This window comes from Dermacentor silvarum, chromosome 9, assembly GCF_013339745.2.
Source record: "Dermacentor silvarum isolate Dsil-2018 chromosome 9, BIME_Dsil_1.4, whole genome shotgun sequence".
Taxonomy (NCBI): domain Eukaryota; kingdom Metazoa; phylum Arthropoda; class Arachnida; order Ixodida; family Ixodidae; genus Dermacentor; species Dermacentor silvarum.
The window spans coordinates 47389176-47403751 of record NC_051162.1 but is presented as its reverse complement, the minus strand read 5'-3'; positions in this window follow the sequence as shown (position 1 = coordinate 47403751).

Here is a 14576-nt window from a genome sequence, read left to right as displayed (position 1 = left end):
CTTTTCCAAAAAAACAGTTGTTAGTCTGCGATCGTCCTGTCCACTTCGTCCTCGTGTCTCGTTTTAGCGCAGTTATAATTTTCCTAAATGTCTTACCAACTAGCCCCCCACCAAACGCTTCTCAACCTCAAGAAAGGGAATCGTCTGCTTCCACACGTGTGTGGTGTTGAAAAATTGTGGGCGGTGATGTGACAGTGAAAGCTAAGTGCGTGTCGGAGGTGTCCAACAAGATTGTATAAGACATCGAGTTAGAGGTACACACCGAGTTCAGTCATTTAGTCACTTTTATTTCTCTATATGGTGCAGTCACAAAGCGGTCATGCATGCTTGCAGAGATGTGCAGAGACGGTGACGATTGCGGTTGGTCTCGTTGGTCGCTGGGCGCGCACACACGGCAGCGCTCAATTTGGCTCCCGGGGAGTGGCATCAGCACTGTTGGAACAGAAAGAACACATGCATTAGGCACCAATAAGCCAATAAAATTAATTAACGATGTAAGTACTACATATGTGCATAATGCCTTATATCATGCGGTATAAATATTTAATGTATATCATGCCTTATTCAATGCTAGAGTCATGGCAACTCATTGCATTATTGAGCAAGGTATCTTTTCACTGGTCATGAGAAATCACTCGCACAAACTGCTCCGCGAAATGAACCCAGGTCACGGTAACCAGCGATTACCTTGGGACCAGCAGCACGAGTGCAAGAATTCGCGATACATGCCTCACCAAAGCAAATCTAGTTTCTCGTCAGGCGAATGCCCCGCCGCAGCAAAAGTAAGCTCACACCAATGGCCGGCTACTACACGAAACGAAGATTCTTGGCGGGAAGAGTGAAGCAGGAAGAATGTGCAAGGTGGCAATTACTTTAAAACATGCTTGGATATTGTGAACCCAGAAAGCATGGCCAAGCAACAAACATAACGCGCGCGTCTCGGGCAGCTGCTTTGCGATCTTCCGCTTACCGACGCATGCGATGACCGCAGCTTGCATTAAATACGGAGTGCCACCACACAAAAGAAAAGTAACGTTCGGCCCTATTTGTTGCCTGTACAACTAGAAATTTAAGTTGCAGCGTTTGGAAAAAGTTGTCGCAGTTTCACCTGAAAGGTGAAGCATCAATTGCGATAGCAAATTTGAAGAGAGCTATACGGAGTAATGATAGCAGCTTTATCAGATGTATAAACTTGGACATGCAGCAGCACCGGCAACACGCAGAACTGTTGTCGACGCCGTCGGCGTTTTGCCCGCGTTCGCTCAAAATGCGTGCGGCGTTGGTGACTGTTGCCGGAGCCTCTGATATAAATAGGCACTTGGTGCCGCAGCTAAACGTCGCCTCCCTTCCCTCCCCCTCCCCACCACGGCCTTTCGTGCGTCGGAAGAAGGCACGTTTGTTCTACATATATGGTGATTGTATAGGAGGAAAGAGACGCCTACTTCTGCAGCCCTTAAGGGAGCACAGAGCAGAACGCGCGTTTGTTCTCCGCCGTGCGTTCACTCCCCGTGAAAGCGCGCGTCCCTCGCGCCCTTTCACTCGCACATACAGCGATCGGCGCCCGGCGACGATTTCATCTCCATTGACGTCATACGAAACCTCACGGCGACGGCGACGCCGACGGCAGATATCTGCTTTTGAGTGTCCATATAATTGCTATCGCAATAAAAGGATATAATTATCTTGAGCCAGTCTTTGCCGATCGCGAGTGAGCGAACAGTACAATCAATTAAATTCGTAGGTTTTACGTGCCAAAAGCACAATATCATTACGAGGCACGCTGTAATGGAGGGTCTCAGGAATAAATTTGACCACCGGGGGTTCTTTAACGTGCACAAAAATCAAAGTACATGGCAAGAACTGTATTCTTGCATTTCGCCCCCATCGAAATGCGGCCGCAGTGACAGGGAATCGTGCTCGCGTCGTCCAGCTTAGCAGCGCTACACGTATGCATTTACCGCTAAGCTAACACGGCGCATTTCACTGTACGATTCAACTACGCGACACGTCTAAACAAACGGCGTTGCAATAAATACAGGCACATTACTATTGAGTTTTTATCGAGCGGCCGTGATATTGCACCCGAATGCGAAAGTACGTGACTTACTTGACTCTGCGCACTGCAGTTATACACGCTTGTCGTCTGTCCTCCTCGTACCACCTCTCTGGCATTCTGCAGAACTTCACGGGCGGCTTTCGACTTTTCGAGGCACTTCTGGCAATCAACAACACAGCAGTATTGCGTGCCACCTTTCCTGGTTGATGAGGTTGCACTCGCCGTCACGAAAACAACGCACGCGGTCGCTCGCGCCGTAGAGAACACGGGCGCGCGCTGGCCCGGCGGCGACCTTCGAAACTTCCATCCTTCCGCCAGGGGAGTGGGCGGCGCTGGTGCCGCGCGGGCAAACTTTAGGTTGACTCGTCTATTGACCCTTTTCGCGGCGATCCCGTCGGCACTGCCATGTTTGATCATGTGGTGACGCGTCCATTGCTTGCCTCAACTGCCTCCGTTGCCTCCTTGTTTACAATGGAAGTGTATGACGCCGGCGCGGCTTAGAAAACCTCTGTTTTCTGAGATATCGTAGACGGTGACTAGGTGGACGACACGAAGCTTTGATCACAACTGCAGATAACATGTAAAAGCGCTTTCGGAGCTGATTAAGCTATGTCCAAACGGCGCAAGCAGTGTATATGGTGCTTGCTCTAAAAGCGGGGCTAATTATGTATTCCAAGGTATCCAAGCTTTCCGATTATGAATTCAGTCAGAATAAGTGTGTTTTGTTCTTTATTCGGCAAATATTTTGAAGCAGTGGCTTGTCAGTTTCTGACTCAGTGAGGTTCCTTGGTGCGGTCACTATCTGATTATTTTGTGCCTAATCGCTCGCGGGTGTGCTCAGTTCCGATAGATTTCTTCTTGCTGCGCACAAGGCTTGAAACGTAGCTGTTTTGTACATTGTAATACCTTGTACAGCTAGTAACTCGCTTACTCTTGTGGACCGTCACGAAACATTCAGTTTCGACCATTCGTGCGCCATATATATAGGTGTAGTCCGTCATTTATTGTGCGTATACAGTGCGCATATATTCAAGTGTGTGCCCATTCACTTATTCTTGATACATCGGCGATAGAGTGGGCGTAAGTTTTCCTGCCATTTGGGACAGATGTCTATAGATAACGTTCGCGAAAGTTACTATGACAGGAAGCGGCGCTACTTCCTTTGTCAATGTTTAACGAGTGGTACTCACTCTTGCCGACGTTCTGGGGAGGAAGCCCTTTCTTTGAAGGTTAGCGATACAAGGCTGGCGGATGAGCAAATTTCTGTATCCTTGAGAAAAGCCGTACATAACGAAGTGCCGGTAACACGTTCGGACAGTTTCAGCAGCGGTCCGCGAACTTCGCCACAGAGATTTATTCTATTCCTTAACATGCCAGTCACAATTTTAGCCGCCAGCTACTGCACACGTCTTCAATCCACATGATTCAATCTAGCATGATTGGAGCAGAGTGTATTAGCGAAAGCTCGGTTGCATTTCCGACAGCTGATCGCACAGAATGAAGGTAGAAGCGGTAATGGTTTCGTATTCGTGCGCGTTCGCTGAGGAGAGGTATGGCGCGCCGCCGTGAGCGCCATCTCGTTTCTCTAAAACAAACTGCTCCGCGAAAAGGGTCAATACCGGACACGCTTGGCGCTGCGACAGAACGCTCGCAACGCACTCTGCTTGATCGCTCTCGCTGGGGATCAATGGCCGGGCGGCTAGCGGAAAGGCTGGAGAGCCTTGGCGCACTGGCTCCAAGACAACCGGAAATAGGCGACAACACGTCACAACATGACGTAGAGCCAGCGAAGGCGGAGCTTAGCCCCGATCCCTCGGCGAACGAGTTGAGGAGGAAATGCATGGCTAGGGAGGAGGGTAACTTGTAATCGTCCGTAGCTCTCATAATGTGAGACTCTTCACTTAAATTGTGACGCGAATGCTTTACTGTAGCTGTACCCTACGCGTCTACACAACTTGTCCGAACCGTTTCAGGGACCCTTTAAGACAGCTCACCGAAATTCGTCGAAGCAGGCTTGGCCAACCTGTGGAAACAAACGGAAGTGCGATTACGACGTCGTTACACAAAAATTTCCACTGCACTTATACATAGCAGTGCAGCAACGATAGAGAAAAGAAAGGCCCAAGTACTTGACACTTCAGCTGTCGATGCTTCATTACACAGCGTGCTCTTGAATAGCATGCAGGTTAGTTTTCCATACTTTGGCATTTATTCAGCTTGCACTTCTTTTGCTCACCCCTATGCTATCCAAAGACCGGTGCGCCTACCCGCACGCTTTCAGGGTTGCTCATGGGATTGAGCTGTGCCTGCACCGAGAACGTGTTTGAACACTGAAATTTTCAGCTTACAAAAGAAAAAGACGAAAGATAGCACGGCGATAAAGCAGTGCACAGAAAACGAGCGAGCTAAAACAAGCGCTACGCGCTATCATCCTAAAACTTCAAACGTGCTTGCGAACCGAACAAACCTGTGCCTGGAACCAAGGCTTTAGCATTCAGCTTCGTGATTTTACTAAACCTCAACAACATTTCCCTCAATGTTGCCTAGAACGAAAGTAGATCGAAACACCATCAGAATTAGAGGACGCTTATGCTTCGCCTTTAACAGTGGAACTCGATAGCATTCAAAGATCCCATGGTGCTATCAGGCTTTTCTCTCGTATATTCAAATTACAATCCGACGCTATCACCTCTGTAGGTTGTGGTTAGCGACGCAGAACGTAAACGTCGGCGACGCGCAGCGGATCCAGATTCAGTTCGCCAACGCGAAGCCGCTTCAAAACGTCAGCGTCGAGCGGCGGATTCCACACTTCGAGAACGCGAAGCCGCTTCGAAACGTCAACGTCGAGCAGCGGATCCTGAGCTTCGAGAACGGGAAGCCGCGTTGGTTCGTGAACGTCGAGCAGCAGAACCTGAGGTTCGGGACCGAGAAGTTCAACGTAAACGTACGAAGCGAGCGGCGGAACCCGACCTTCGAGAACGGGAAGCCGCGTTGGTTCGTGAACGTCGAGCAGCAGAACCTGAGGTTCGGGATCGTGAAGTTCAACGTAAACGTACGAAGCGAGCGGTAGAACCCGACCTTCGAGAACGTGAAGCCGCGTTGGTTCGTGAACGTCGAGCAGCGGATCCTGAGCTTCGGCAACGTGAAGCAGCGTCGGTTGGAGAACGTCGAGCAGCAGCACGGCGTTCACGCGATGTGATGGTGACCAACGCAAGTTAACACGTAATAAAAACGTAATAACACCAAGTTAACAATGTTAATAACACCGTAATAACAACGTAATTAACGCCGTTATAACGACCGCGATGCTCCGCATCAGCCCATGGTTCCGCTCGGGAAGATGGTGTAATTTATTTCTGACGGATTTTAAATGCAGAGCATTTCTTTAACTCACATGTAGCGTGCGCCGTCCGTCCGCAACAGCTGGAGCACAGGTGCGCTCTCTCCCGCATCACGCTTGCAGCACATGTGCAGCGCGCGAAGCGTCGTAGTTGAGTCGCGCTCCGGCGCTGCAAGCACCGTAGCAACAGCAGGTGCATGCGTGATAGCGCGCCTAGGAATATAAAGTGGGTTGGCGCGAGCTCCACTCGTCAACACCTACGCTCTCTTCTCTTGCGTTCGTCAAGCCAGCGCGTTCCAAGCCAGCGCCATCACCGTTCACAAGTCGCAGGGTGCCACGTACGCCTCGGTCGTCTACGAGTACTCGCGAACCCACCCTCAGAAGCTCGTCTACGTGGTTCTCTCGCGTTGCACCCATCTCGGCGGCCTCTACCTGACCAACGCCCTCGGCGACCACTCATTCTACCACCGCGAGGACAAGCCCGAAAGGGCCATGACGGACGAGTTTCGAAGGCTGGAAAATCACAGACTGCAGACCGTAACCGGCCGCTACCTCGACGCCCTGCGACGAGAAGAACAACGAGAACGGCGACGACACGCGTTTACGCTAGCGTTGCTGAACGTTCGGTCTCTGCGGGCGCATGCGCTCGACGTTGCAAGAGACCCGGTTGTTGTTCCACGTCTCACGGAGACGTGGAACAACAACAAACAAGAAGGAGGACAAGAAGCACGAGGAGAAGGCGCGGTAGGAGAACAAGGATTCGCGCCGGTGGTTCGCGCGCGCGCCGTGGACGCGCGTAGCCGTGCCGGTGGCGTCGACGTCCACTACCGAAGCGTGCGGTGGCGAGGAGGGATGGTGCGTCACAGCTGGAGTTACGCCGACACGCGCGGCGAATACGCTGGCTTTACCGCCGTGTGCGACGAGGCCTACCGTCACGGCTACGGCCAAGACGACGACGAGATCACGGTAATCACCTTCTACCTCTCGCCGAAACTCAACCGAGACGCCGTTGCAGAGTTCCTCGAACTGGCCATGAACGACAATCGACGCCAGCAACGACGACAACCAGAACGACCTGAAACGCAAAGACAACGACGACCCATAGTCCTCGTCGGCGACTTCAACGTCGACGTTCGCAAAGACGACTGGATCGTCAGGCACGTGCGCGACCGTTACGGTCTCGACTGCGTGTATGACCACAACCCCGTCAACAGCAGGCAGCCGACCACCATCCACGGGTCCTGCATAGACCTCGTCTTTGTGTCCTCCTCCTCATCCTTGTGCGTCCAGCCCCTACTCACGGACCCTCTCCCCGTCCACTTTAGCGACCACAAGGCGGCCGTGCTCGTCGTACGCTAAATCGACACTCGCCACTCACTACCACTCACCATCTCAACGACCACGCTCCCCAGAGGCCCCGCAGAGAGGGACGGACGTAACCGGAGGCATCCCCCTCGTCGACACCATCTCAACGACCACGCTCCCCAGACGCCCCGCAGAGAGGGACGGACGTAACCGGAGGCATCCCCCTCGTCGACACAACCTCTGAAGAGAAGAAAGAGAAGAAGAAAGAAAAGAAGAGAACAACAGAGAAGCAAGAATAATATAATATAATAATAAGAATCGCAGTGATGCCAATAAAATAATAACAACTTTACGTTACCTATTTACGATTCTCTCTTCTCTCTCAACCCAGACCACCACAACCACACCAACAACACCACGGAACCCCGCTATGCTCTGCATTTACACGTACCCCTCGCCTGGGGGCATGTGACGGAGCTTTTACTTTGAGAAATTCAATTTTTATTCAGTAACCCCTTGCGCCCCGCGAAGGGCCTGCCCGGTCGGGATGGTTCGGGATGATGTGGTTCGGCATGATTAGACAGCTTTAGTTGGGCGTCCGCAACAGCTCTGTGTCCGCAGGAAATCCGCGGAGGCATCAGTGCGTATGCGCCGGACGCCGGAGCACGCAGAGCCTCTTGCGTGCGCCCGCAGCTTTTCAACAGCTGCGTAGCGTCCGCTGTGGGGTCTGCGTGCTTTGCGGAACGCTCTCGCGTGTTCTCGCGTGTCCACGAGAGCGTGGTTTTCGATAAGGCTCCAGCCTTCATTGGATTGCAATTCTCAAAACGCATGACTCCGCGAGATTTCCGTGGCAGATAGGCACTTGTGGCTTGACTTGCTTGTGCTTTGACTTCGTGGCGGCTGATATTGGCTAAAAAGTTTCACAAGCTGGCGTATGGCGGCCCTGAGTAGCACATTACCGTGCAAGTCAGCAATCCACTTCTCAACTACTGCGTCCGGCCAACTATTGCCGTTTAGAGTACGTGCTTACGTGGATGATTGCGGACGCCAAACTATAGTGCCTAGAATATAAGTATATTCTAGGCACTATAGCCAAACTAAGACTGTTTATAATATCCGCCAGACGCCGATGCTTAACGCCGACGCCGGTGTTTCTGCGACACGGGGCCCTTAAGGCTCTCGCGTAAAACACTCAACAGAGAATGAAAATTTTTACACCGAAATCTGTGTATGGCTAGGAGAAACTAAAAACCGTTCGTCCTGTGTTTCGCTAAACTTCTCCATTGGCTGCGCCGTAAGTTACGTCGTTGTATACGTCGCACCCAAGCGCGCGCGCCATTGGCAGCGCCGCTAGTGACGTTAGCGTCTCTCCGCGGCGCGCTGAGCCAGGAGAGAGAAAAATGTCACAGTTTCGCCCTAAGGGCGAAGCAATGAATGCGATAGCAACACAGCAATGTCATACGAAGTAAGGTGAGCGGCTTTGGTAGCAATATGAATTGTAGTAAACATGAGCTGATTAAGTAAGCAGGTGTGCTGCGGCGTAAGTAGACCGACATGAAGAGAGACTCGGTGACCACGAGAAGGCGCGTGTGAAACGGTGGCGTTGATGAGAAGCGCTTCCCGTGGGCAGCGCGTGCGAAGGGACACACCTGTAGTGCTGCACTGCCGATCCGGGCAGCATTGCATGTGTAGCGTGCGTTGGAAAATATGGCCAGACTATTACTAACTGAATGAACAAGCGTGGTGTGAGCGCGCACAAACAAACATGAATAGATCACACTGAATGACTGCAGACAACGACTGTCAAAACGCTGGCAGCGAGCGCATAAGCCGCCTCGGGCGAAGGTACGTGCGGTCTATCGCTTCAACGGAAACTGAGCGGCGAATGCACGGCGCATAAAGGTCAGAGCCGTGTGGAGATAAGAGACGGTGCGAGCGAGCGACGAGCGCGGTTGTTGGCAGAGTAGAAGTGCGCCCCCCCCCCCCCACCCCGCGCTCCCTCCGGCGCTGGCTTCCCGCTTCCTTGTTTGCGCGTGGGTGATTGAGTGCGTTCGCTCTCCGTGATAGCGCGCGTCCCCGCACGCTTCCGCTCGGGCATACGGCGCGCGGCGAAGATTTTATCTATAGGGAAACTCACGGCGACGGTGACGGCGACGACGACGGTGACGGCGACGGCGACGGCAGAAATCCGGTTGAAGTGTCCGTATAATTGCTATCGCAATAAAAAGTGGTCGCAGTTTCACCTGAAAGGCGAAGCATCAATTGCGATAGCAAATTTGTAGAGAGCTATACGGAGTAATGATAGTAGCTTTATCAGCTGTATAAACTTGGACATGCAGCATCCCCGGCAACACGCAGAACTGTTGTCGACGCAGTCGGCGTTTTGCCCGCGTTCGCACAAAATGCGTGCGGCGTTGGTGACTGTTGCCGGAGCCTCTGATATAAATAGGCACTTGGTGCCGCAGATAAACGTCGCCTCCCTTCCCTCCCCCTCCCCCCTCCCCCACGGCCTCTCGCGTGTCAGAAGAAGGCGCGTTTGCTCTACATATATGGTGATTGTAAAGGAGGAAAGAGACGCCTACTTCTACAGCCCTTAAGGGAGCACGGCGCAGAACGCGCGTTTGTTCTCCGCCATGGGTTCACTCCCCGTGAAAGCGCGCGTCCCTCGCGCCCTTTCACTCGCACATACAGCGTTCGGCGGCGCGCGGCGACGATTTCATCTCCATTGACGTCATACGGTACCTCACGGCGACGGCGATGGCAACGACGACGGCGACGCCGACGGCAGAAATCTGCTTTGGAGTGTCCATATAATTGCTATCGCAATAACAAAAATCACCGCATATCCACGGGGTGAATGATGATGAGTGGACGAAGCTCCGGAGGGAATCATCGGTAAACCGTCAATCTTCCGTGTAATTCGCCCAGTCTCGCCGCACTAAATCGCACGATTGACTTCCACCAATGACACGCGCCATATGTGACGTCATTCCTATTTTATAACAGCACACTTCATTATAATTGCACCATCTCCCGCTTAAGGGGACGCTAGCACAAACGCGTTAGAAATGTGCAGTACTCTCTAGTAAGGGGGAGAGGCCACAGCGTCTTACGCAGCCGTTTAAACATGCCGGAACGTGCACCGCGTTTGCCGACGCCATCAAATGTCTGCTGAGAGAGTATAACCCCCGTATTCATAAACGCTCCTCCACTTGAACTTGACTTGCCACCGCCTTCAACGCGTTTCGAACGCGCTGCCCAAGGCGGTGGCAAGTCGGTGGCAAGTCAAAGAGGGAAATAGTGGGAGAAGGGGGAAGGGAGAGGGCAGTCGTCCTCGTCTCGGGCAGGGTGCCCCTACAGCCGGTCAGCCAGCATAGTGTCCGCAAGGTAGCCGAGGACCACCTTGAACACTTGGCTGGGGTTGCGGGCTGGATGCAGCAGGTCCGTGCTGTCAGCAGAGGTAGACCCATGCGGCGGAGTTGAGCCACCATGGTGTTGCGGTGTTGGTCGAGTGCGGGGCAGGAACATAGGAGGTGCTCCAGTGTTTCGTCTGCCCCGCACTGAGAGCAGGCTGGGGAGTGTGCTCTGCCCAGGCGGAAGCTTCGTGCGGCTGTCCAGCAGCAGCCAATCCGAAGGCGTAGTAGGAGGGATCTCTCCCTTCTGGTCAGTCCCCTGTCAGGCAGCCGTGTCGGAGGGCTCCGCCTTGCCACGCGTGCGTCGGGGTGGCAGCTCAGCAGCAGTCGTTGAATGGTGCTCCTTGAGTAGTCCGACGACACGACCGCCTGGCTGGGAGCCGTGTCCGTGCCGTGTGCCTCCTTTGCCAAGGCATCTGCCTCTTCATTGCCTGGGATTCCCACGTGGGCAGGTACCCAGTGCAAAGAGACGTCAGTACCACTGGCGCGGAGAGCGTGAAGCTTTGTCACCAGGAGGGCTGCACTGAAGCCAGCCCTCTCCGGGAGGCACACAGCCTGGAGAGCAGCTCGCGAGTCGCTGGCCACTGCGACCGGTACCCCAGGGGGCTCGGCTGCCAGCAGGTCTGCGGCCAGGTGGAGGCCCGCCATCTCAGCAGCGGTGGAGCTGGCCGAGAAGGGGAGTCGACAGGTCGATGCCCTGCCGAGAGCGGGAGCCACACAGGCCGCAGTGGCTGAGCCGCTGTCGGGGAGGACGGAGCCATCCGTGAATACAAGCAGTCTCCCCGCCAGTTCTTCCTCCAGCTTGGAGGTAGCCACCTGGAGGAATACGCAGCTGGACGATCGGCGCTTGCTGTGTCCTTCAAGCGAGGTGGTGATGACCAGGGGCCTCTCGTGTGGTGGCGGGAGTCTTGGTGCTGGGGGTACCTGGCCGACCACTGCCTGGTAAGTGTCGACGAGGCTCCCCATCCTGGAGGAGGGACGGCTCGCCAGGCGGGCGAGCAGGCGTTCTCCGTCAGGAGCGTGGGCCAGCCTGTCGATGTGCAGCAGGCCACGTTGCTGCAGCAGGAGGGACAGAGGCCACGCCCCCGCCTCTGCGAGTGTTGCTGCTATCTGAGAGGTCCGGGGCAGCCCCAGCACGCTCCTGATGAAGCCTCTGTGTAGCTGCTCCAGACGTCTCAGCCGGGTTGCTGACAGCGGTGGAGTGGCAGGGCGTAGAACAGCCTGGAGGTGGCGGCTGCAGAATGCAGACGCAGCGCCCAGGATGTCGAGCATCCTCGCCCCCTCAAGAAGATGCGGCTCACTGCTTTCTGGACCCTATGGACCTGGGCCACGGTAGCCTTTACAGCGGGAGTCCAGGTCAGCAGGTGGTCGATCTGCAGTCCCAGGTACATGACTGTCTTCTGCCATGGTATCCTGGTGCCTCCTACGCTGAGACAGGCAGCGCTCCGTCGGGTGGCCGAACGAGGATGCACCAGGAGAGCCTTAGTCTTGGCAGAGGACACCAGCCAAAGTGGCTGGCCAGGAGATCAGCCAGAGCCGTCTCTGTCATCCCGATAGATACAGCAACGGCCAGGATGGGTTGTCGGATGCTTGGGCCCTGCTGTAGTGCTCGTAGCAAACGCCACGCCGTTGAGCTGCTTGTGGCGGAGGAGATGGAGTTGCAGACTCCCGCCCAGCTCTGCCGACGGCGCTGGTTGGCGTGACGTCTGCATACAGCATCCAGCCTCCGGTAGGTGGTCCAGTCTCCCTGGTCAGCCGTGCAGATGGCCCGGCGTTCTGCCCTCCTCCTTGCGGCCCAGAGGTTCAGCTGCCGGAGGTCAGGAACGGGACGTCCTGGCTGCACTCGTGACACTACGGTGGCGGCCGTGGCACTGTTCTTTATGTGGCTAAAGAAATCGCCATCCGCACGATCGCCTGCGCAGCGTCTCCTGAAGTGGGTCCAGTGCACCGTGGAGCAGACCCTGCTCCGGGGGGTCCGGCCAGTGTCATGGCAGAGGATGACAGGGAAGTGGTGTCAGCGCCCATGTGTCAGCGCAGACTGTACGCACAGCGTTCAGTCGCAAGACTGAGGTCTATGGCCGTGCGCACACCTCGGCGAACGTAGGTTGCATCTCCGCTGTTGAGGATCAGGAGGCCTGCGCGAAGGCAGATGTCCGCGATTGCACGGCCACGAGTACAGCAGCGTCGTCCTCCCCAGGCTGTGTGGTGGGCATTGACGTCTCCACACAGGAGGGAATCTTTCCCCAGGCGGCTTGCCAGCTGCAGGAGGCTGGTGGCATCCCAGGCGAGGCGGGGGCAGATGTATATGCTGGCCACGGTCGTGTCGCACGAGCCTATGCGAACAGTGACCGCGCAGCACTCCATCGCGCCCCCGGCCAGGTCATCCACAGGAACTGCAGCGTGGGGGATGCTCGTGCGCACGAACACGGCACATCGGGCTGCTCCCTGGTCGTGGCCGGCCGTCCGGCAGGGTGCCGCAGTGCACGTGTCGAGAGTGCAGGAGGTGGTGCTCAGGTGTTCCACGTAGCCTGGCAAGCGTAGGGTTCCTGCCGTCACGTACACCTCCTGCAGTGCGAGCACGTCGTACTCCTCCTGGAGGAGATGTAAGCACAGCTCCGCCTGCCGCCGCCGCAGTGAATTCGCGTTCCACTGCATCACCCGTGGACGCCGACTGCTTCCTCGGTCTCTAGCCATGGTTGGCCTTGTTTCCCTGCAGTCCCCCAGCCTGGAGGCAGAGGGATTTCAGCGGGCTGCCCGCTGGGAGGAGCTCGCCCACCGCTCGGAGGGTGAGCTGCAGGGAGGCAATGATGGCGTCCCTGGGGTCAGCAGCAGGAGGAGTCGCCGGGGGCCGGGTCGCCTTGGCTGCTGGTTGGGCAGCGGAAGTGGCTGGCTGCCCGCCGGGGGCCGTGGAAGACTGGGGTGCCTGGGGGGCTGGTCTCCGGTGGCCAGCAGCAACTTGGGCGTAAGTGCTGACTGGTGTAGCCGTAGAGTTGCCCTCTCGCACCATTGTCCGGACTGCATGTCTGGACAGTGGCACTGAGGAGGTAGCCAGGATGGTGGCCACCTTGCGTTCCTCCTGCCATCTGGGGCAGGCAGGAGTACAGGCAGGGTGGTTTCCTCCGCAGTTGGTGCAGCGGGCCTCGCTGCTGCAGGGTTCTGCAGCCGGGTGCGTGCGGCTGCAGTTCTTGCAGCTGTTGGGCCATCTGCACGCGGCTGCTACGTGGCCAAGGCGTCCGCACTGCTGGCACTGGAGTGGACGAGGGCGGGCTGGCCGCACGGTGAAGCGAAGCCGGAAGATGCTGACACTCTCAGGAGGAAGAGGGCCGGCGAACCGGAGGACCACTGTGATCTCCTGACGAGTGGCAGCCAGGACGGGGATGCTACTCTGGATTCCCTCCAGTAGCTCTGCATCGCTGTGGCTTCCATCAACTCCGTGGACAAACCCTGTGCTCCTCGTGCGGTCCGCGGGCAGGCGGGCAGCCACAGGGATGCCACGGAGCTCGGTGGTGGCCAGCAGCACCTCGAGGCAGCTTTGCATTGCTGCATCTGCGGCGACCACGTTTCGTTTGGCGTTCACACGCACCGCCGTCACTCCCTCGATGGTCGCTAGGGCACTGGCCAGTGCAAGGCGCAATTCCTTGGCAAAGGAGCCGCCCTTCTCGGAGGGCCGGAACAGGGCCGTACCTGCCACGGCGGGATCTGCAGGCAGGGCCACGGTGGCTCTGTTGCGGCGGCGGGCAGCGCGGGACATCACCAGACGGAAGTCGTCAGGAACCTCTGGGGTGCTGCCTGTAGGTTCACTGGCTCCCGCCAGGTTGGTGGACGCTTCAGGGTTCCGCTGTCTGGGGCCAGCCTGCTGTGGGGGGGTTGCTGGGGTCGCCGGTGGGGCGCCCTGCGACGAGCTGGAACTGGCCTGTGGGGTGCCAGCCGGTTGGGAGCGCTTGCCCTTGGCCGTTTTCTTCAGCTGCTTTTTAGTAGCCACATTAGTGGCTGGCCGCTGGTCCCTTTTCAGGAAGTCGGCGGCGATATGAGGCGGTGCCTTTCGGCGCGGCTCAGGCTGTTGTGGTTCTGCCGTCTTCTGGGAAGCAGCAACTCCCGGGGTGGTAGAAGCTGGCTAGCCAGGAGCAGCAGGTGGAGAGGTCTTTTTTGCAGTAGGGGTGCTGGCTGCAGGCCCCTCTGCACTGGTAGCCGCGGCCGGAACTAGTTCGGTAGCAGCAGGGGTGGATGATGGTGTCAGTGGCTTCCGCTTAGAGTCGGAGTGGGCCCCGAGGCCCTTTGACTCCTTGGGTAGTTCCTCCTCATCCTCGCTGTCTCGGCCGCGCTTCCGGGTGGTTGTTTCATCCATATCCTCCTCATCGGAGGTCACGGGGAGCTCTACCATGGTTGGCTCCATGGTATCCGAGGGCTGCAGTGCCGCGGGAGTTGGTGTGGCCGCGGGGAGATGGTCTGCGGCCTCTCCCGA